The 23,978-nt window shown below is 36.4% G+C and overlaps 1 long non-coding RNA gene across 7 annotated transcripts in view; it reads right to left on the bottom strand.

The window, feature by feature from the left end:
* LOC123284567 (uncharacterized) overlaps positions 1-23,978 on the bottom strand; it is a 162,954-nt gene that overhangs the window by 105,615 nt on the left and 33,361 nt on the right. For 4 of the 7 annotated variants that reach the window (XR_011501858.1, XR_011501854.1, XR_011501856.1 and 1 more), the window contains one exon: positions 6,501-6,576. The exons of 2 other annotated variants lie outside the window; for them this stretch is intronic. This is a non-coding gene — a long non-coding RNA (uncharacterized lncRNA). The remainder of the gene's footprint in view (positions 1-6,500; positions 6,577-23,978) is intronic. One more of the 7 variants, XR_011501857.1, reaches the window with a different exon arrangement.

The raw sequence follows: 23,978 nt of genomic DNA, 5'->3' as shown, positions 1-23,978 counted from the left end.
TAAAAATATTTTATGAATATTCAAGGCAACACATGTACTCTTTTGTCCCGCTGTTTTCTTTACAATAATGGCATCATATTATTAATAATATTCAATACTTTACTTTTTTATATCTACATATATTTCACATATTTTATGTCTGTACATCTTAGTGGTAAATTCATATCAGTGCATAAGCACATTCCTCATTCATATTTCAGCCACACAGAAGCTTTACTGACATACCGTAATTTATTTCTCCAGTCTCCTATGGATGAACATCTTGTTTCAACATCATTTTGCTATCAGAAATAATGATGCAATCAACGACAGTACAATAAAATAATCCTGCATATATTATTCTTTTGTATGTAGAAATATATCTGTGAAATCAATTCCTTGAATGAAGATTGCCAGATCAAATGATTGTATAATGGCATCTTTGAAAAATATCATTACAAAATGATTTATTTGCAATCAATTACCTAATGTCTGTGTTGATTACTAGCATATCAGCTCTGTGACTTTGTCTTCTGTGATAAAAGCTAATGCTACTTCTAAGTATAATACACTGTTTTGTATCATCTCATTTTTGCTATTATTGAATAAATGAATTCTATGGACTTTATGAAATGCCACATTGCTTATCTAACAGCTGCCTCTATATCCTTAACCTGCATACTCTCTCTTTGGGACACTTGGCACCATTAACACCTCTCTCCATTTTGAAACACTCTATACTACTTTTGGCTTCTATTGGCTTCCTATTCTGTCCTAGCTCACACCATTATACCATTGGCTTATACCTCTCATACTATTGTCTACTCCTTTTCATTTTTTTGTTTAGTTTTGTTTTCTGGGCCCTGTTTAAATTCCTAAACATATCTGTTGGAGTGGCTCATGCACTCATCTATACTCCTTAACTAAGTAATCTCAGCTGATCCCTTGTTTTTACATACCATGCTGTAGCCTTCCAAATCGATACCTCCAGCACAGATCTTTAGATGCCCACATCAAACTGCCTTCTTGGATGCCTGAGAACATCTCAGTTTTTAGTGCATTGTACCACCACCCACTCCATTGCAAATGACAGAATCTACTGCTAATATTCATGTCTAGGCCAAAAGTTTCTCTTAGCTAGACTATTCACTAGGCTCTTAAATTTTCTCTAATCTTGTTCCCCTAAAATCTATTCTTTCCACAGCACCCAAAGTGATCACTTACCACTCTAACTTAGTTAATGTCACTTCTCTTCTTCGGGTCATGGAGTGGCTTCTCATTGCCCTGGCTTTCCTTTCCTGCATCATCCACTATTCTTCCTGATGTTCGTTCTCTAAGTTTCAGGCACAATGGCTATCTTTACATTTCATTACTCATTTGTCAAATGTTTGTTGGACATCTATCATGTGCCAGTCTTTACCTTCCATGATGGGAAGACTGCAGACAACAACAACAAAAACGGGGGTGTGGTCAAAGTGTACAAACTTCCAGTTATAAAATAAATAAGTTCTGGGGATGTAATGCTCAGCATGGTGACAGTAGTTAACAATACTCTATCATATATTTGAAAGCTGCTAAGAAAATAGATCTTAAAAGTTCTCCACAAAGAAAAAATTTTGTAAGTATACAGTGTTGGATGTTAACTAGACTTATTGTGGTGATCATTTCATAATATATACAAATATTAAATCATTATGTTATACACCTGAAACTAATATAACATTATATGTAAATTATATTTCAATAAAAAAATCTTTTTTAAACAAAAATGGAAAAATCCTATTTTTATAGTGCTTAATTTCTATTGGAGGAAAACAAGAAATAAAACAAATATACAAATAAACACATAATATGGCAAGTGGTAGAAAGTACTCAGAATGATGGAAAAAACAAGTTGAGTCATAACACAAAGTGATGAGAGAGACAATATTTTCAATAGGGTTGCCAGTTCAAGCCACAGACATATCTGAGGAACAACAGCACAGGACAATGAAAGAAGAGCAGCTACAAAGGACCCGAGGCAGGAACATTCCTGATGCATTGAAAAAAGAGCATAAGCAGTGTGGCTGGAATTGCATTGGGGAGTGCGCAAGCAGAAGGAATCGAGGATAGATTGTCAGGAGGGGGAAGATCATGTGGAGCCTTGTCTGTTATGAAAGTTCTTTGGCTTTTATTGTGAGAGCAGAACCACAGAGACATGACATGACCTAACTTCAAGTTTGGAAAGATCACACTCAAGAGCGATATGAGAAATAGAGTGGGTGGACACGGAAACAAGGATAAAAGGAAGGAGACTCTTAGGAGGCTAATGCAAAAATCTAAGCAAAGATGATGTTGCCATAAACACAGGCTAAACAGTGCAGGCATTCAAAAGTTATCTGATTGGAAATGTATTTCAAACTGGATTTGCTGGTGGATTTCATGTCAGAGGTGAGATAGTGACGTTGAAGATGGAAGGCGTTTTTTTATGTGTTTTTTGGACTGAGTAATTAGAAGATGCAGCAAAATTGACGAAATTTAGAAAAAGCAGATACTGGGGGGTGGAGTCTTTCCTTGTTCACAGGTCAGTTATCTGAGGAGGATCCAGAAGAGGGGAAAAAGAAGCAGCCAGTGACACTGGTCAGTGGAGAGTTAGAAAATACTTCAAGGACGGAGGTCAAATGCTGCCAATAGGCCAGGAACATGAGGAGGAAGGAATGACTATTGGATTAGGCAACATGGAGGCCTATGTTGACCTTGAGAACCAGAACTTTTGTGGAATTATGGGAATATAAGCCTGATTAAGGTGTGTTCAATATGCAATTAGAGGAATGCAAGTGAAGACAGGGAATACAGGCAACTCTTTCCAGGTTTGTATTATAAAGGGAAAACGTAGTATTTTCTAGAATGGTGTGAAGTCAAGAAAAAAAAATTTAATTGAGATGGGAATAATACAGGAAATTTGGATGTGGATGGGAATGATCCAGGAGAAACTGAAGTTTTAATAAATGATATGACATTGCAAGAGAGAGGTGGCAGCTGCAGGTAAGAATGGATGGGCTTCCAGTGCACAAATGCTTCAAGCAAGCAAAACAATCTGATGTTCTACTAGTTGTGTTTATTAGTTATAGAGAAATGTTGAAGACCCCAACTATAATTGTGGATGCTTAAATTTCTCCTTTCAGTTCTTTGAGTTTTGCTTTGTGTATTTTGAAGTGTTGATTGAGTTTCCTGTTATATTTTATTACTGATTCCTAGTTTAATTCCGTTATGGTACGAGAACATAGTTTGTATTATTTCAAATCTTTCAAATGTGTCTCAAGTTTGTTTCATGGCCCAAGATAAGTGTTCCCTAGGCAATTGGAAAGAACATGCATTCTGCTGCTGGTGGGTGGAGTGTTTTATAAATGTCAATTAGATCCAGTTGCTTGATAGTGTTTCTCTATTCCTCTAGATCCTTTTTGATTTTTGGTCTACCATTTCTATCTATTAGGGAGAGGAAAATGTTGAAGACTATAATTGTGGATTCATATATCTCTTTTTAGTTCTTTCAGATTTTGCTTTGCACATTTTGAAGTTCTATTTTTAGGTGTATAAGAACTCTAGAGGAGAATAACTGTATTTACTCAAATATTTATCATTTCTGCTGCTCATCCTTCCTTCATCATGTTCCTAGTGTTCTAGGTTTGCTTCTGGTATAATTTCCTTTCTGTCTGAAGAACTTTCTTTAGCAACCATTTTAGAGGACATTTGCTGGCTATGAATTCTCTTGGTTTTTCTTCATCTGAGAATGTCTTTATTTCGATTTCACTTCTGAAGGATGTTTTCACTAGCTATAGAATTTAGCATTGACAGTGATTTTCTTTCAATACTTTAAATATGCTGTGCCAGTTCCTTCTCATACTCCATAGTTTCTGATGAGAAATCTATAATTGTTTGAATTATTGTTCCTTTTAGGTAATACGTTATTTCTCTCTCTGCTGCCCCTGCTGCTGCCAATACCATGGGCCTGTCTATGGTCTGGGGCACAAGAGAACAGAAGAAAAGAAATCACAGAGGATTTTCCCCACTCATTCTGAGCTCTAGGAGTTCAGTTTCCTGCTCGTTCAGCCAGAAGTAGAAGGCTTCTCCTAGAGCTCTCTGTCTGTGTCATGATGCTCTATCCAGGTTTCCAGCTAAGCGAAGTTCATGTGGAGGGTGAGAAGGATTAGACAGGAAAATAAAAACCAAGCTCACGTAGGTTCAGTGGTACTTCAGATTTTGGTGTTCTTCTCTGGTCTGACAGTTCCTATTTACTTTTCAGTCCTCAAATACCATCCCCACGCATTCTGTCCAGATTTTACTGTTGAATTCCATGGGAGAGTCAGTGCAGCACATGTGGACACCATGTCACCTGGACAGAACCCTATGGAAACTTCTTATGCTTTCATCTAGGATTAAGGAAATAAAGGATCTACAGAAATAATTTAAATGGAAAGTGGAGGCAAAGAAAAACGTGTCTTCTTGTTTCCAACTTATAGTTTTATTCTGCATTTCAGTTAATACACACAGAGTATTTCAATATACCAAATGTACCTATTTTCTATCTGCTGTCATACGCTATGCTTCTCCCATCTTGTACACAGGTATTTTATGTTTTGGACTAGCCTTTATCCTAACCAATAGACATCAATTTGAAACTCGATTCTGTTATCCAAACTACCCAGCAAACTCTGGGAATGACTTCACCAGTGTGTCTTTGCTTTCTATATCCAAAGCCATTGTACAAATATTTGAATTTATAAAGACACGATGGATAAACATGTTGGGATATGACCATATGTCTGAGGCAATTCATTAAGAATATTAGGTCTGCATAAAAATGCTTCCCAGTCAAATAACTGAAAAAGGATATGGCAACAAAACCTTGCAATGGTGTTTTCCTATACCGGCTAATACTGAAATCCTAGTTCCTATATCTGTCATAGGGTTACTCATGCAATAGTGTCATTTTCTGTGAAAATCCCATACACAATCACTGAGGAATATTCGCAGTCAACACACTATGAAGTTCTGGACAATTTGGAATAATTGCCCTATAATATTGGTGAATGTTAACGTTTCTCTTATATTAGGCACAGGACATTTTTACAAGCAAAATTACAGTCATTTGAATGGCTGATCCTTTCAGGAAACAAAATCACCTGTGTCACAATATTTGCACAGTTGGAAACCAAAGTATACATTTTATGATTTGCAGTGTAATAAAAATCATGTTATCATCCACCCAAACTATTTACAATTTTTATCCATAAAATGAAAGCCTGGAACTTTAAGTCTAACAGTGAGTAAGGGAGAATACTTTGTACTTTTAATGAAATTTCTGAGTCAATCAGTGGAAGGATAAGCAAGATGTGCTACCCCTGGCAAACTGTGAGTTTATGTAACCTTGTGGGAAAACCAGCATTAACGGTTGAGAGTTCTCCATGCATTAGGGCTCTCTTCATTTGCTAAGACATGATAATCAGCTCTGCCAGGCTGTGTGGGGTCTGTCTCTGCCAACTCATGAGTATATTTTTCAAAAACTTCCATAAACAGACAGCAGTATAAGCTGCTTCTGTCTTCAGAGACTTCTGTCAATAACTTAGAAGCTCTCTTGTTTGGAACGAGAAAATTAAACAGAAGCCAAATTGAAAATGTCAGTCCTTACCAGGAAAATAACATTTAGGTCATATTCAACTCTAAATGATCTTAACGTCATAAGAAAAAAAAAACATTGTAATTTCTGACCCAAAATATTTGAATATCTAAAACATACGTCAGCGAGGCATATTCTTCTGAGCTCTCTAAATTCTGCGAGAAAGTAGCATATTATTCTCCTGCTTCACCAAAATACTCTTATGAGTACCCTGGCTGTTTCTTTTTAAAGTTTACACTTCCATTTTTTTCACTTGGGTTCCTTAAGTCTAGACTTCTTTTAGACTGATGTTTAGGGCAGAATAAAGTTCATTTTCAACATGAAGAGGTAGAGATACATGCTTTTTTTTCTCTTGTTTTTAATTTAGGCTGTTACTGCAAGGTCATTACTACACTAGACTCACAATATGGTAGACTGCAAAAATTGCCTCAAATCCATCCTTTCTTTGTGGCCATATCCTCTGTTAGTGCATCATTTGGCCATATGACTTCCTTTGACCAATGGGACATTAGCAAAACTGACACACTGGGCTTGTTTACTGGTTGCTTTAGGAAATGCAGTAGACTTGGAAAAGCATCTTCCAGATCCTCCTTTGAGGAAGGACCTGCTGTCCAGCTTCAGGGAATGCAGTTAGCAGACAACCTACCGCTCTTAGCTCCTTCCGGGTCTGCCTCAGAGACTCATGTCGCTGGAGCTGAAGCCTGTCTAACAGTCACTACTCACTCAAGAGCTCCCTGATGGACTGGAACAGGGATTCGCTGGAGCTATTTCACAATTTGACTTCTCCCTCTTCCCAAATATGTTTCTTTTTTCTTCTTTTTATAGATCTTGCTCACAAATAAATATCTTGCACCCCACAGTTTACCTCCAGATTTGATTCTGGGAAACTCAACGTGAGACAGAGAACTCCATCACCATGTGAACGAGCCTGGGTTATTCTGCTGGAAGAAGAGAGAATATGAGGAGAATAGATGAGCTATCCTAGCTGAGGCCCCAGTGGACCAACCAACCCTAGCAACTGGTTAACTGCTTAAAGACATGTGGGTGAGTCCAGCTTCTAAGAGCACAAGAATCACCCAGCTGAGCCCAACCTAAACTGCTAACCTATAGTTTGTGATGTGATTAACAGCTGCTGTTGTAAAACAGTTTTGTGGTGGTTTAGCACAGAGGACAGTTAACACGAAAAATCTGACACAAAATCGAATAGCTGCTGGAAAAAACCTTAAAACATGCAGCATTGATTTATTGATGTGGGTTAAAATTGAACTAGCAAAAGGACCAACAGCTTGGAGTAAAAAGGTGAGTTACTCCAAACCTGAAGAGGTCTCTGGACCCCCAACTGTCTACAAGCACAAAGCACATTGGCAGGGCTATTTAGCTGCAAATATGGACCATTTCTTAGAGAAAATAAAGGAAGTCCTGGAAAAAAGAGTCAATAAATTAGAGAGCAGAGCCAAGAGTCTCAAGGAATGTTGAATGGAGGAGGAATTCCCTGACAGCATCAGAGAAAACAATGACAGAGGAGTCACTTCCAGGAGCAAAATCCAGGCTTAAGGAAGGTATATTCTTTGTCACTAGAGAAGTTACTCTGTCTCACGTTGCAATATGTGCCCTGGATTTCAGAATGCTAAGCAGCAGCAGCTATTACGGGAATAGAAGTGACGACTGCAGGTAAGCCCCTGTCTCAACATTGTATGTTGGGTGAGTCAGAGGCAGAAAACACTTTTTTAGATCATTAATTTTTAGATCAAGAGTAGCTTTAGATCAAGGAGTTGCCCCCATATATGACTAAAGCTCATGAAAGTCTGGACTTCAAGGTTGACACCACGATTTTATGAGATCTTTGGAGGTCCTAGGATGGCATTGAGGATATTTTTATTTGGAAAGATTGGGAATGATTTGCAGCCAGAGGGAGGACTGTAGTTTGTTGTAAAAATGGCTATAAAACTTTCCTCTCCCTAGTTCCCTGCCCTTCAGTAAGGATTTCTCACAATGACTTTAAGATTGGCTGCGTTACTTGCTTTGCCAATGAGGCAGTAAGCAAATGTAACACAAGCAGAAGCTTAACAATGCTGGTGCCTTAGGGTAGGTTTGCTTGTTCATCTTGGGAAACATGGCACCATGCGAACAAGCTAGGCTTCTGGCCCATGAGGAGAGATCTCATGGAAGAGAGATGAGCCTGAATGGCTAGGGCTTCCCTAGAAAAACCGGTGCCCTGGTCCCCAGCTGACTGGCAGCTGGCAGCCGACACACAGTGAATCAGCTGAGAGAGTAGAAGCACTGTCCAGCTCTGCCAACCCAAATTTCCAACCCACAAACTCTGGGACCAAATAAGTTGTTTAAAACCACTAGGTTTGGGGGCAGTTAATTACACAGCAAAAGTTAACTAAAACAATCAAATGTAAAAGATACCCTAAATGAATAATTTCATGAACATTAAGCCATAATCTAACATAAAATGGACTTTTAAATTCAGTAATGCTACACAATCCTCAGGCTGCTGTATGCATTAGAGACTATAATATATCAGATTTAATTCCTTCTATCTACTTCATCAAAGTTTAGTTTTTACTTGTGACAACAAGCATATGCAAAATATTATATCACACTCAAAGTTTAATTCATGAAAATAAACAAAATTTAAATAATATTTATTTACTTCAATTAATTATACCATGATCACTTTATTAGCTCCTGGACATATGAATTGATCATTTTTGACAAATTTATACTTTAAATATATAAATTATTAAAATATCAAGTCTTAAGTAACCTTGTAATTCTCATTTTGAGGTAATGTATTCTATTTTATTATTTTTAATCAGCAGTGTCTAATTTTGAATATGAATAAATCCTTAAATATACATGGACTGTTTAAAAAAGTCAAAAAAAATCTCATCAAACTATCGTATCTGTTGAGAATAGAGAACCTAAGAAGGCGGTTGAAACTATGCTCAGTTTCACGGTCCCTTTATGTGCCAGCAACAGCTGGGCAATCAACTTTCAGTCATAGCTATCGCAGCAGCCTGCCCAGGCCAAGTCAATAATTATAGAGTCCAATGGTACATCAGCTTCCTTCCAAGATTCAATTTGGCAAACAGTGCTTTGAAAAATAAGATCATCATAAAATATTACAACTCCTGAACCTAATATCCTGCTAGTGTTTCTGACCTAGTTAGCTGGGATAAATTGAAATCCTTTCATTAATATGTTAACAGAATCATTTTAAAATTGAATTTTCATAGTAATCCCCTTTAAATGGCTTATAAAGAACTATAGTACATTACTGAGTTTCTTATGCTAATTTTGAACAGATAATATCTTTTCTGTCTCAAGACCTTAAAATATCAATGCAAGGTTCTGTGTTAGTCAATTTTTTGGCAACAAAATAATTTTTAATCTGATTATTCTTGGTTAAACATTATCTAAATCTCTTGTTTAATTTGTGAAGACTAAGTTTTAGTAGAATGTTTCATAGATTTCCTATAATTGTAGGAGGTGAATGTGATCATCTTTCATAAATATTGCATAGGTAGTATCATATCTAAGTATGTGCTTTGTAAATACTAGTAGGTTAAAAAAATCGATGGGCAGTTTATTAAAAATTCAGATGCCCAAAGAATCGTGTTGGTAACAGTATACGGCTAAGTAAAAGCTAGGTGCTCCGGGACTTGTGAACCATCATTCTAAAGGGATTCATTGACGATGAAATCATTTAAGTGAGCATATTAGATACTACTAAAAAACAGTGGTCCTTTTCCATATAACAGCAAAATGAAGCATTTTGAAATAACATTTTCTCTATGGCTATCTAGAGAGATAATCTTTTTTAGTCCTTAAAGAAATGGTAAGAATTGAGTTACCATAAACATAAGAAGTCTCAGAGATACTCTTTCAAAATACAAATTTCTATTCTACTTCTCCTTCCTTATACGAATCAGAATTTCACGAAGTATGAGTAGGATTGTGAATTTTTAGCAAGCCCAAAGTTGACTGAGTGTTTCTCAAAGAAGGTCTCTAAAATAGAGCACTCACAGTTACGCACCACATAACGACGTCTCCATTAACAACGGATCCCATGTACGACAGCGGTCCCGTAATATTAGTACCTAGGTGTACAGTAGGCTATACCACGCAGATTTGTGTAAGTGCACGATGTTCACATGATGACAAAATCGCTTAACCTGATGCATTTCTCAGAACATATCCCCATCATTAAGCAATGCATGACTGTACTAACAAAACATTTTTATGTTGATACACTAACTATTGCTTATTAAGTCTCCACCTTTGTCAGGCATTTTATGCAAGTGCCTCTCAATCTCATTTATTTTACTGCTCAAAACAATCACATGAGGCAGATAATCTAATACCTATGTTACAGGTACAGAAACTGTAAAGAAAAAGGATAAAGTCACAAACATTAAGGAATAAAGCCAGGATGCAGCTCAGGTTTGTTTGACTTCAAAGGTGATGATAACAATTTCTCATCTAAATACCCTAACATTTTGTTTTGATTCTTCAGGTCTTAAGCTGAATTGAGTAACAAAATTCAGTAAATTAAAGCTACTATAAATGTCGTCATTGGGTGTAGGTGTTCAGAAACAGATTATATGATGAACAGACATTGAAAATAGAGAGAATTACTGGGAGAAACTTAGTGATATTTGAATTTAAATGGGTGTATTTCTTTAAAGCTAGCTTTAAATTATTACCCTTCTATATTCCAAATTCAAGAAAGGTTGTGAAAAATAGCTTAAAAATAAATATATATATATATATATATATGGCATTAAAGGGTTATAAGGTAAGCGAAAGAAGTGCTAACAGATAGATTGGAGTAGGTAAGATTCTTATAAGAACAAAACGTTTTTGAAGTAGTCATTACCTTGTTGATGAATGTGCTTTCTTTCCACCTCTCTTTTTCTTGAGATGTCTTTGCCTGGTTTCGGCATCAGCATAATATTGGCTCTGTAGAATTATTTGCAAAGTGTTTCTTCCTCTTCTAGTTTTTTGGAAAGGTTTGTGAAAGGTTGTTGTTAATTCTTCTTTAAATATTTATAAAATTCACATTGAAGCCATTTGGTCCTGGGCTACTCTTTTTTTGAAATTTCTTTTTTTTATTACTAATTCAATCTCTTTTGTTGTTATAGGTCTGTTCATATTTTCAATTTCTTCTTGAGTCAGTTTTAGTAGTTTGTGTCTTAATAGGTATTTATCCATTTCATTAAGGCTATCTAATTTTTACATTAACTTATTCATGACGTTCCCTTATAATTATTTTTATCTTTCTATATGATCTGTAGTAATGTTCTCTCTTTCAACCTTGATTTTAGTAACATGATTCTTCTCTATTTTTCCTCTTGGCCAGTCTAGCAAAAAGTTTGTGAATTGTGTCAAACTTTTCAAGGAACCAAATTTTGGTTTCATTGGGTTTCTCTGTTGTTTTCCTACTCTCAATTTCATTTATTTCTGTTCTAATCTTTATCACTTCCTTCTTTCTGCTTGCTTTGATTTTAGTTTCCTCTTTTTTCCCTAGTTTCTCAAAGTGGAAACTTAGGTTGTTGATTTGATTTTTTTTTTTCCTTTTCTAAAATAGACGTTTACAGGTAATATGTGTTTAAAGCCGCACCCCAAAAGTTTTGGCACGTTGCATTTCATTTTCATTTGTCTCTAAGTATTATTTAAATTCTCTTGTGACTTCTTCTTTGATGCATTGGTTATTTAGGAGTGGATTAAGTTTTATTTCCCCTAATTTTTAATTTCCCAAATTTCTTTCTATTATTATTCACTGATTTCATTCTACTGTGGTTGGACAACATACTTTGTATGATTTAATTGCTTTTAAAAATACTGAGGTTTGTTTTATAGTCTAGCATATGGTCTATGCTGGAAATATTCCATATGTTCTTGAGAAGAATGTACATTTTGCTGTTATGAGTAGTGTGTTCTATAGTTGTATGGCCAATTGGTTTATAGTATTGTTCGAGTCCTCTATTTCCCTATTGATCTTCTGACTAGTTGCTTGAATCATTATGGAAAGTGGGGGATTCAATTCTTCAATTATTATTGTTGTATTGCCTATTTTTGCATTATATTAATTTTTGCTTCATATATTTGTTGTGCATATATATTTATAAATTTATGTCTTCCTAACACATTAACACTTTGATCATTATAAAATGTCCTTTTGTTTCTAGTTATAATTTTTGTACTAGTTTGTTTTGTCTGATATTAGTATATCCAATCCAGCTCTCTTTTGATTCCTGTTTGTATGTATATCTTTCTGTTCCATTCCAACAGAATCAATCCATTGTCTTTCCATTCTTTTCCCATTTACTTCAATCAATTTGTCTTTGATTCTAAAGTTTATCTCTTGTAGACAGCACATAGTTGAATCACATTGCTTTAACGCATTCTGTCAATCTCCCTCTTTTGAATGGAATATCTAATGCACAATTTACATTGAGAATAATTATCGGTATGGTAAGAGTTATGTTTGCCATTTTGCAATTTGTTTTCTACTTGTCTTACTTTTTGGTTCCTCTATTTTTCTACTACTGCCTTCTTTTGTGTTAGATATCTTCTAGTGTACCTTTTGAATTTCTTTGTTTGTTCTCCATGAATAAAAGCTCACCAGATTGTTGCAAACCTTTGGTTAATTTACAGAGTTCTGAAAAAGTTGACTTTGACTTTTTTTGCAAGTGTTCTCACTCCTTTCATGGAAGTTAGGCTTTTTGGAGGTTCTTAGTCTGCTATTCTCTCTGATGTCATCCTTACGGACCATTTTTGATTGATATATTAGAAGTATCTTAATGACTAACAAGATAACACTTTGATATTTCTATCTAACTACTAATTTAAAAGAACATAAAGGTGAATCTACACATGTTATTAATTTATCTGTTTTGATTTTTTTTTAAGGGCTCGGTTTCTGTCACCTTAGCTATCAAATTCACGTTTTTAAAAAGGCTTCTTTAGTAATATGGGTTTATGAATTCCCAAGGCAAAATCATCTAGGTCTAAAAAGTAATTACTCTAATTATAAACAGTAGCACTCTTCTGTTACATATCTGATTTTTATATCAATTTCAAACTAGATTATTTTCTATTCACTAAATTAAATCTAAAATTACCCAGAGAATACTACAACTTCTCTGTCTCAAAATGTATCAAAGAAAATTGGAGAAACATTTTTAATGGTTTTAAGATATCTAACTTCATACAGAAACAAGTCTTAAATGAAAACAAATGGTATATATGATATTTCTGCAGTTCATCACCTTACTGCAGCATGAGTACACATGGATGAAATGAATTTGTAAAGTCATCTAATAGAAACTTCTATTATCTCATTAACTGATGGTAATCCAAACCTCATTTCGATGCTTACAAGTATTAATAAAAAACAATTCCTGAGACAGTTTGTTCCATCTTTAGAAAACTCTAATTACTATAATTTCTTCTTACCTAAATGAAGTTATTTCTTTGGAATTCATACTTTAGTTCCTGTCTGAATTTTGGAATAAAACAGAACAAATCTGTTACTCTTCCTGCATAAAAGAATCTCATATGATGAATATAGTGAAAATATTGCTCTCTCAAGTGAATGAACTAATATATAATATAATGCCAAGAACTGTAAAGTCTTCCTTTCATATGTTCCTACTGAGCTCTTAGAAGACAGCAGAATCAGTACTGAAAATATGTTCTGAAAAACCACTGGAGATTGTGAGAGGTCCAGATGTCTGTACATCCCTTGCTATTCCTCCCAACAAAAGTGGTTAATTCCTCTTGAATTTGGCTATCATCAGTGATTTTCTTTAGTATATACTACAGAGAAGTGACATTCTGGAACTTCTGAGAATATATCCTAATAAACCTCATAGTTTCTATTTAATCCCCTTGGAATGCTCTTTCTCAGGATGTTCCTTCTTGGAATCTTCCCTCCCAAAACTTAGCTGCCACGCTGTAGAGACCCAAGCCACATGAAGAAACCATGTGTAGGTGCTCCTTTCTAAAACTCCAGCTGAACTTCAGGCTTATATCCAGCATCAATTGCCAGCCATGTCTGTGAAATTGAGACAACTTGGAAATCCAGCCTGGCTGGGATGGTAAATGACTGCAGACTCAGTGCCATCCTATGCACTCACATAAGGCACTTGAGGCAAGAATCTCTAGCTGAAACTCAACCCCCACGATTGTGAAAGATAGTGACAAACTGTTTTAAGCCATTAAGTTTGGAGTATTTTTTTTCTTTAGGAAGAAATAATAGGAACAGAGAAATGGTTCCTTGTTCTGAATAGAATTTTTATATTAATGTGGGCTCTTTGTACTAATTTATGCATCACACTGCTGGCTAATTTAAACTATATATTTAAATTTCTAAATGAAAATTTTAACTATACCACTAAACTAAGTCTTACAAATTTTTTCATTTAAAAAAGTTACCACTTCGTAAAGTTACATCTTATTTATTAAATCAGTATTTGCAGAGGGATTACAAATAATTTGCTTATTTTGAATAAAAAATAAATTCATATTTGATGCAAATTATTAATCAGTATTTAATGTTTGGCTTTAAAACCCTCTATTTAGAGCCTCAAATATTAAATGTGAGAATTGAGGATTATTTTTTACACCTTATATTGGAGAAAATGGTATTAATGGATGTTAATACATATGCTACTCAGTTATTTGTAATAACTGAGTGGAAACAAATCATGGCTACTGATGGAACTGTTTTGGTCACTAATATAGATGCCAAGTTATTTGCACTAACTGAGTAACATATGACAATGTCTTATGAAGTATGTTTAGAGACTGTTCAAACAATAGAAAAGATCTATGGCAAAATTACTATTATCTCTCAAATACTAGAGAATAATTAATTGCTTTTATCCTTTTCTTATTTCCCCTGACCATTTTGACTTTAATATCAAAATTCTCCTTTGGTCTCCAGAATATATTAGCCACTATTTTTCACATGAGGATAACAAAGAAAACTAATTTGATGACAGGATAAGGACCAGAAGAAACTAGAATTCCACCAAGTTATTGTATATTTAATGTATTATAACCAACTTTATAAGGTGCATGGAACAGATTCTTATAACATTTCTATGTCCATTTCAAGTTGAAAAAGAGTGTTATCTTTAAAAATAGCAATTTGCAAAACATATTATCTCAGAATTTTTTATCTACTTAAGATTTGCTTATGTTTTGTCTATTCATATATTTTATGTGAAATTTGATAATTTTATTTTAAAAAGTAATTTTCTAAACTTAAGTAAAAGCAAACATCAATTGTTTCAAATACCAAAATGCCATTATTATTGACATCTTGAGGGTCTTTTTCCCCCCTTTCCTAATGACCATAACTGACTGGGTTTGGGCAACATTTAGATTGGGAAAGGGACACTAACATGACATACTGAGTAAGCCTTTTGGGCCAAGTCAATGTCCTGCTGTTGTAGACTCCACATCTGAAGCTACAGTTGGAATATATTTGTTATATGCTTGTATATCCCTGTCCCTTAAATGCAAGAGGCAGGTCTACAGATTGGAAAGAGCTGCAGGTAGAGAGGTGCTAGTACCTTTGGGTCCATGTAATTTTAAGATTCCTTAGAGCTAGAAGTCTCTGTTAAGTGATGACGTGATGTTTGGAGCCTCTGGGAAAGGGAGGCAGCTACACCCAGAAGAACCCCTTGGGGTTTTATACTTATCATCTCCCAAAAACGGCTACCAGGAAAACCCATCTAAAGAGCAGACTGCTACTGGACTCTTACTGAAACTTAATGCCTCATCCAAGGAAACCATGTGATTCTCCCACCTGATGTTCCCATTTTGGGGGTGGGTCAACTCAGACTCAAGAACTAACAAGATTGGAAGTGCCCCCAAAGTCTCACTTATCAAATGGAAATAGTACATTTAAGAGCTGACATATCCCCCATAGCACCTAGGATTTAGATAAAAACATTGAATCTATCTTTTTGAAAGAAACTTTATTCTCACTCTGCTATCTGGAACAACACTGCTGGCTCACTGGAGCCCTTGATTCATGGTTTTCCCTAAATAGCTGGGCCTGGTTTACTGATGGTTCAGCTAACCTGGAAATCAATGGTGTCCACTGGGCCACTATGGCTGATCAGCTTGAGTAGCAGTAATCCAGAACTGAAAGTAGATGCGACGGTTACAGTAAGTGGGCAGAAATCAAGGCCATTCTCATAGCTCTGAGCAATACTCCCCTTGATGAACCTTGTTATGTTTTTATTGGCTCTTGGACTGCTGCCAATGGCCTAGCTATTTGGACTGCCACTTGGAAAACTACAGACTGGGAGATTAGAGGTAATCTATCAGGGCTGTGGACTGTGGACACAAATCATAGCTGCAATCAAACTGTTTGGGTCACTAATAAAGATGCCAAGAATAAGGGCAATTCTCTCATGAGAGAACTGGATCACCATGATTGCTCTCTAGATCTATAATCAGACCAGATATAACAACACATCCACCAATCAAAACTCTAGGCACCAAGTAAAGACTCTATTCTGATGCAGAAGCTCCCACTGCATGCCAGACTTCTCATTCCTGTCAAAATCTAACTCATTTGCCTCTAGGTGAAGGGGACCACATTGCATGGCCCCCTTGCCCTTTTCCTGCTCCCAGCAGTCTGACTACTTCACACTTCTTACCCCCATTGGTGGTACCTCACTATTTTTGACACATTTCTAGTTACACTGTTGCTGTTCCAGCACAAACAACTGACTGCAGTCCCACCCTGTGGCCCTAAAAGCTAATCTATGTTATGTGTTTGGCTATAGAGACAATTTGTAACTCTGACAATGGTGCATCTTTTATTGAAAAAGCTATTGAAAAATGGACTCATGATAAATGTTTTCAATGTGCTTTCCATGCTAGCTACCATCCAGTCATCTGATATTGTTGAGCACTGGAACAGCTTCCTCAAAAAGTGACTTAAAACGTCACTGACATCCTCCCTCGTCTCCTCCTGGTCCATACCCCTCAAAAAGGCAGTTCAGTCATTGAATGTCATTGTCTCCAGAAAAGAATTACCTCCTCTGTGCCACTTCCTGAGTAATGATCAGGATGAAAGTGATAAAGAGTTACATAAGCCTCTATAGAAAATTCTGGATTCTTCCTGGACATTCCTTGGCATGTTTTTTTTTTCCCCCTTAATGGGCCGGCCTGAATGGCATGCTTTCTGAATAACTATCTTTCTAAACAGGGGCCTAGAGGATTCAAACAATCTCATTCGACTGCTTGGATTATTTTGTTGGGTTGATATGTTCCTGGGTAACAACAAAAATGACCACTTGGTGGAAAACATTGCTGACCGTCCCACCTACAGTGGTTCAAGTGGGGTGAAGTAGGGGACATATGGGTCTCCATAAGTTTTATAATAATATCATTGCTCCTCGTGCATGTGACATTTTTTTCTGCAAGTAGAGGAAGAGTGGAAAAATGGTGAACTTACAGTTATTGGAAGGGGGCTCTGATTTACAGTAGTAAGAGGGCGTAACCTCGTCATGACTTGGTGGGAAGAACTTAGACACCAGAAGATACAAGGAGGATGAACATTAATGATCTCTGTCTTTCAGTGTCACCCCAAGAAGCTTCTTCAGGAAGGAAAAACTCCACAGAGAGCTCCCCAAAACTACTGCAAACAGTTTAAATTTAACTGACACTCAGGTTTGCCATTATCCCCTCCCCAAACAACTTCCTCCAAAAATAAGAACTGTGTTCAATTGTTTGAACTATCTGGTAACCTAAGATCTACCAACTAGTCAGAAGGCCAGTTGGAAGCGCTGTCAACTCATGCCCCTAACTCTTATAAATCTTATTTTGGGAGGCCCCAACAATTGTAAGCAACATTTTGTCTCCAGGATCGCTAACAACTCCCAAGTCATTATAATTCTTTTGTAGAAGCAAAGCCTTAATGAACCTCCTTCACAGAAACATGATGACCTGTATTATAGGGGTTGTCATAAAACAGCTTAAAGTGTTTAAGCAAGTATCACCAGTAGATGAACAAGATGTTATGTGTAGCACCCTGATGACTGCAGCAGTATCTCCAAACTGAGAGTGCCCTTGGTTAACTGAGGAGATTTCTGGAAGAACACCATTATGTTGATAGTGATCCCTATGTTGAGAGTCATAAAATTAGAAAAGCTAGTATGAAATATGTCCCAGACTTTAGCTGATTAATGACATCTTTTCAACCTATGAGGCATTCAAATGAGCCTCAAGTCACTGGTCAGGGTTATTATGAATAACGCAATTGCCCTAAATATCCTCCTTGAAAGCCAATATAAGGTCTGTATAAAGCCTAATACACCTTGCTGTCCCTGTGTTAATGCCTTAGTCCATGTGAAAAAGCCAATTCAAACCTATGGAGAAAGACATCTGGATTTCTAAGGTATACACTGATTGTTTATGAGATTTGTTAAGCTGGTTGGGTCTGGAATCTTGTTGCTATAGTTGAGTTCAATAACATACATTGATCTTATTCTGCTTCTTAGAGTCTTATTGAGGGTTATTTTAATTAAATATTTTATGAGACCAGTTGAACAGTTTGATCCCAGCCTTGGTTGATCAGATTCATCAAAGAAGCTCACCAAATTGTGTACTCATGGAAAAATTCACCAGAAGCCAAAACAAGTGTAGAAACTAGTGGTCAATATTGTTGAGAGACAATTCTCCATAAGTATCTCATATTTCTGGATATCTTACCATAAGACACACTCATTGTCCTTTCCTTATAAATAGCCTTGGAAGATAAAGATCGTGTCTTCCTCTGAATCACAGGGAAAGTTTGTTCACTGCCTAGTTTAACGAAGATAATGTCACTCACTGAAGCAGAGGTCAGGGAGACCTAGCCTCTTATAAGATTCAGGGTGTCCACGCTCGGGCTTCTTTTCCTGTAACACACCCCACTGCACGTGCTGCTATCACCTGTACCTCTTCACCTCACTATGTGGGAACTGGAGTTTGCAGTGCTGGCACACATGTTGAAACTCTGGCTACTCTTGCTGTTGTCAGTAAAATGCTATATCCCTTATTTCTAAGCCATGAGTCTTATGTCTTCTTCTAAGATCCCTGAACTGTAGCCGCTTAATATTTTAGTTTGCAAAGAGGATAAAATCTCAGACTTTATGCAGTTCTTGCCAATTCCTATTTGAGACAGGATAGTATAACAAACTAGATGGTTGTCTCAAGAAAAAGCACTTGTGCAATTATTTCAGTTGTGAGTTGAATTAATACCTTTTCGTCATGAAACATCAATTTTTTAACTGAAAACACAACTGATAGGTGAACAATACTTAAACAGATTTGGACATTTGGAAAACATTTTCTCAAAAATGAATGAAGTTAGTCACTCACTTTAAGAATAACAACAATCAATATCTGTTTCCACAGTAAAATTTGAACTTTCAAGAGAAAACTAGAATTTTGGAATACATATATCCACTACCATGAGCTTGATGGCTTCCCAATACTGAATAATTCTTTTGAAGAAATCTGACATCATATTAACAAATGTTGTGAATGGATATGGTTTCATCCTACTGTGGAATACTAATCAGCAATAAAATGAATGAAATAGACATAACAACATGTAGGAATCTCAAAATCTTACATTGTTAAAAAACACAGAAACAAAAGGTTATGTTATTCTTAATTACCTTCATATGAAAGCCTAGGAAAATAAATTATATAGTGACAGAAAGGTCAGCCGTTGTCTGGATTCAGCTGTTCTGAGAAGCGATCAACTGAAAAGAGGCGTGAGGAATCTCTTAGGGCGATGATATTGTTCTGTATTTATAATGGTGGTGTTTACATGACTGCATACAATTACCAAAATTTATCAAAATTTATCCTTTAAACTGATGAATTTCTTAATTTAAATTATATTTCAGCAAAGCTGGAAAAAAATATTAAGCATTTCTCTAAAACATGGTTTTTCATTGTAACGAAAAGTCTATCACAGAGATTACCAAGATTTGCGTAAACATGCCACTGTTCCCTCACAGCTACTAAACTGCTAGATCTTTCAGGAACTGCCATAAATGTCATTTCTTAAGAAAAGTATTCTATAAATAGCTTCATGGCCAACTTGGATAGCCTTTTGCAATTATTTAATAACATATTACTCTTTCTTTAATATGTTTAATATGACTTTTTAAAAAATTTATATTTACATTTTATATTTATTTTTGTGTTTAATGTCTAGCTATTCCTGTTAGTTTGTAAAGCCCATGAGAACAGGGCCCATAAAGATAAATTTTATCTTTAGAGGCCTAACATTGTTCCTGGATTCTTGGTTCTCCAAGCAACAGTCAAAACTCAAACCTAAAGCAAGGGCCTCCTGGCTTCTCGTTCCTTCTAAACTCCACAAGTGTGAACGGCACATATCGTCTCTGTTTACTGTGGAGGCTTTTTCTGCTAAGAGTAAGACTGTTTACTGGGGAAATTACTTCAAGACCGCTACACCAAAGGTGGAATACCATGAGAGAAGATGACAATAAGGATCCTAGAGCTTCCAAAGCTTGACTATAGGGGAGTCACCATAGAAACCTGTAGAGAGAGTTCAGTTTTGTGTAGATGGAGAGCCAAGCAAAGACAAACTGCTCTATTTTTTTCTCCTCAAATAGTTTTATTTCCCCAAAAAGAAGATTTCACTTACCTTGCTGCCAAATTATATGTCTCACCCCTGCAAGCAGAGATCACATCCAAATCTAAACTAAAGACTAATATTCCATTTTACTTAATTTTCCTGCTTATCTTATGGATGCTTTTCAGGGCCGGTCTCCTTTTTGGTTTCTATGCTTTTTCCAGTTTTGGTGGTTTGCAGAAATCCTAGCAATTATGGAAGTACAGAGCTCCTCAGCACCTCTTTACTCAGAAGGTGGAGGCGGGGCATAAGTCATCTTCATATTTTGTTTGTGACTTAAGAATAAATAAAAAAATACATTTTGGAACCACAGAGGAACATGATTTGGATGGAAGGTCTAAATATAGTTGAAATGTAAAAATGTTCAACAGTTATAGATATAAGGTAACTCCTGTCCTCCTCTCTCCCAAATTTAGAGTCAAAATCTGAAAATCAAGCAGACGCCATGTTGAATCTAGAGAAAGGAAGACAGAGACTGGAGTGCAAGCTTACGCTACTCTACTGTATGTCTGCAGTGAGAGAGGAAACTAAAATGTCCAGTTCAGCTCACCAAGATACAGGACAGGATATTCACTGCAGGCAGAAACGTTCAAAGGAAAAAAAGGACCTCGATTATCCTTTAATATTTAGTACCATTAATAATGCCAACAAATATTATGAACACCATTTGAGATTTTGAGCACTGTGTTGGAAAATCTCAATAAACTGTCACATCTAATCCTTAAAACAACTCTCCCACTTAGGTTTAGGAAGAACTAATTCCACATCTACTGCCATTCAGCATACTAGAGATGGCAAAAGAATTCTGCCTCAGATTTATGTGACTACACGTGCTCTTTCCTCCATACAACTTTCCTTGGGTATTTGCTACATCTCAGTAACTACTCAAGAATTTAGTAACTAGACATCAACTCAGTGCATAGCAGGCTGTCACTAACACAAGTGCCGTCTTTGTATAGTGAATGAACCTGCACCTGGCAGTTCGCCTATGTGGGAGAGCGGGGCTGGAATCCGCAGACAGTGCCCTGGCAGAATAGATCTGATGACTCTGAGATCTATCAGAGAAAGGTTTCACAGCATCTCACGTGGCTCTCTCTGGATGGTGAGCATTGAATGAATATGTAATGTAAGCAAGGAATCATTAAAGGGAGAAATGAAGCAATAACTAAACAAACAGGAATTATAAGCCCGAATGGGTGAACAGATATTGTAACTTTGTTAAACAATCAAAAACAACAGCATTCGACTTTTCAGGATTGCCTTTGCTGGGAATAGTAAACAGATTTGATTATTCTGAAACAACATTATAAGGAAAAACTCTATGAATGCTATCAATCAGCAGGTGGTATATAAAAGAAATCCAGAAATAAATCAAGCTATTCCTTAGATTTTTCTAGCAACCTCTGCAGCTGTTTAAAGCAGAATAAATGTGGCCACCTGTGACTGCATAGACAAAGACAATTTCAATAACTACACATCAACAAAAACAACCAAAATTTTCAACACGCTCCTACAAGGTCCCCAAGTGTATGAGATTTATTTTACTGCCAGAACTGCTTATTGAAAAAGGAACCTGTATTTAGTGATGAAGAGATCATGAAGGAGCCACCTGGGACTCACCACTCAAAATACACAAGTGAACTGATTAATGCAGAAAAGAAGTTTCAAAATGTTAGGGACCATACAAAGCTCTGACATGGTGTTGCCAAGTGGCTTATAGATGAAATGCTGTGTTGCAGACAAGCATTTCCAGACACTGGCACCCTCATGACACCTCCTTCACAGAAACTCTCAATAGTGCCGACCAAATCCCCCTGGAGGATTTCTCATTTCTATAAAAAATGTACTGAACAAGGGAGCAGCAAATCATGGTAATTTTTCACTTCTAATTGAATATCCTAATTTAAGTATTCTAAGTCCATGATTCTTATCCCTACCGGTACATTAAAGCCATCACTTAGGGGGCCTGTAAAAACTCTCAGAAATGAAAATAGTCTAATTCAATCATTCTATTCCTGTCTGTACATTAAAACCACTTAGTGGAGCTTTAAAAACTCTCAGAAATGAGATATACCAAATAAATCATATATCCGAGCGTGGGGGTGGGTACTCCTCACAGATGTTCCTCCTATCGTATAGCCAGAGTTGATAAATTATTGCTGTATAGGAAAAACAAACAACAATGGAGGGGTTATTTTCAAGATAACTTAAAACAATATAAAATATTACCTATGGAAAATTAAAAGGAAGTAAATTAGAATGCAAACTGGGTACATAATTAGAAGGGGAGAATTTCAAGAAAGCTTTTAATAAAAAGAAAACTTTAACATTCACTGCAAAAGGAAAATGTTTTATCTTCTATTGTAGACAAAGATCAATGGAAAAAGAATAATGACAGAAAAGGAGGAACAAGAATGAAAAAACTACATAAACAGAAACTATGAGATGAGTTGTATACCTTGTTAAGAATAAATTGGAAACTCAAATATTTGTTGATATTACCCAGATTTCTGACTCCACACCACCCTAAGATTAAAAAAAAAGGTGACAATATTTGTAAAGTTCTGACTCATTCTCTCATGCAGGATCTAAAGCTTCACTTTGGGGTCTCTCTCATGTCCTTCGCCACCTTTTTCCCCCCACTTCACCACCAAGTGTTACTAGGTATGACCAGCAAAGTAATCTCCTGAGTTTTCAAACTGCAGCTGTCATTGGCTCTCTTTTCTATCTTAACTCTCTATAATAGGATGCTGAGGTCACTTACATTAATGAGTGCTCTGTCAAATTCTGCCCTCTTCCACTGCTGTGCTTAGCAGTCACACTTGTTCTCTAGAAGTCAAGCCATAGAGGACAACTGTATTTCTTCTTTCTGCAAAACCACCTAGACATTCAAACTAAACTACTGTGCTACATTGTCATAATTATGGATTCTCCTCAAGAAAAACCGTTCTGCTCTGCCACTCATCTGCACGTGGCACACAACACCGTTTCTGCAAGATAGCACCTAAACTCTGTGTGTCAAGCCACAAAGTTCTTATGGCCAGACTCTGGCTTCTGTCTGCTGCCACGAATATCCACCGCTGTGAACAGAGTGAAAAGGAGCAGCAACCCCACACTAGAGAGCCATCCAATGCCCACAGGCCATTGCTGATCACCGTGAGTCATGAATGCTCACCTGTCTCCAGGAGATCATGTGTACTAAACCCACCAGGCTCCACGGCACCACTTTCCCCTGCCAAGAATATTTCCTCTTGCCTTCTTATATTTACAGAGCACCATTTTGTCTTCCTACCCTAACATCATGTTTCTCTTTTCTAATACAAACCCATTGACTGTGCCCTTTGAAACTCCTGCTCCATAACTTAAAACACTCTCTTTTTCATGTCCAAAATTTGGCATTCCAAAGCCCCATTCTCAAGACAAGTCTTCTATCATTTTTATGTCCAAGTTTCTCTTTCTCTTCACTCCTTTTCCTTTTCAGCTAAGATTATATCATCTTTGTTTCCAGCACACTCTCTTATTTTTGTCTGCTAATTCTGAGATGCAGGTATAAATTTACTATATAGATAATACTTGAAGACGTGGGACTACATAAGATCTCCCAGGGAAAGGGAAAGCTGCAAAGAGAAGAGGGAATGACTGCCTCCT

This window comes from Equus asinus, chromosome 3 (genome assembly GCF_041296235.1).
Source record: "Equus asinus isolate D_3611 breed Donkey chromosome 3, EquAss-T2T_v2, whole genome shotgun sequence".
NCBI classification, from domain to species: Eukaryota; Metazoa; Chordata; class Mammalia; order Perissodactyla; family Equidae; genus Equus; species Equus asinus.
Note: the sequence above shows the minus strand (reverse complement) of the source record. Positions and strands in the feature narration are given on the sequence as shown.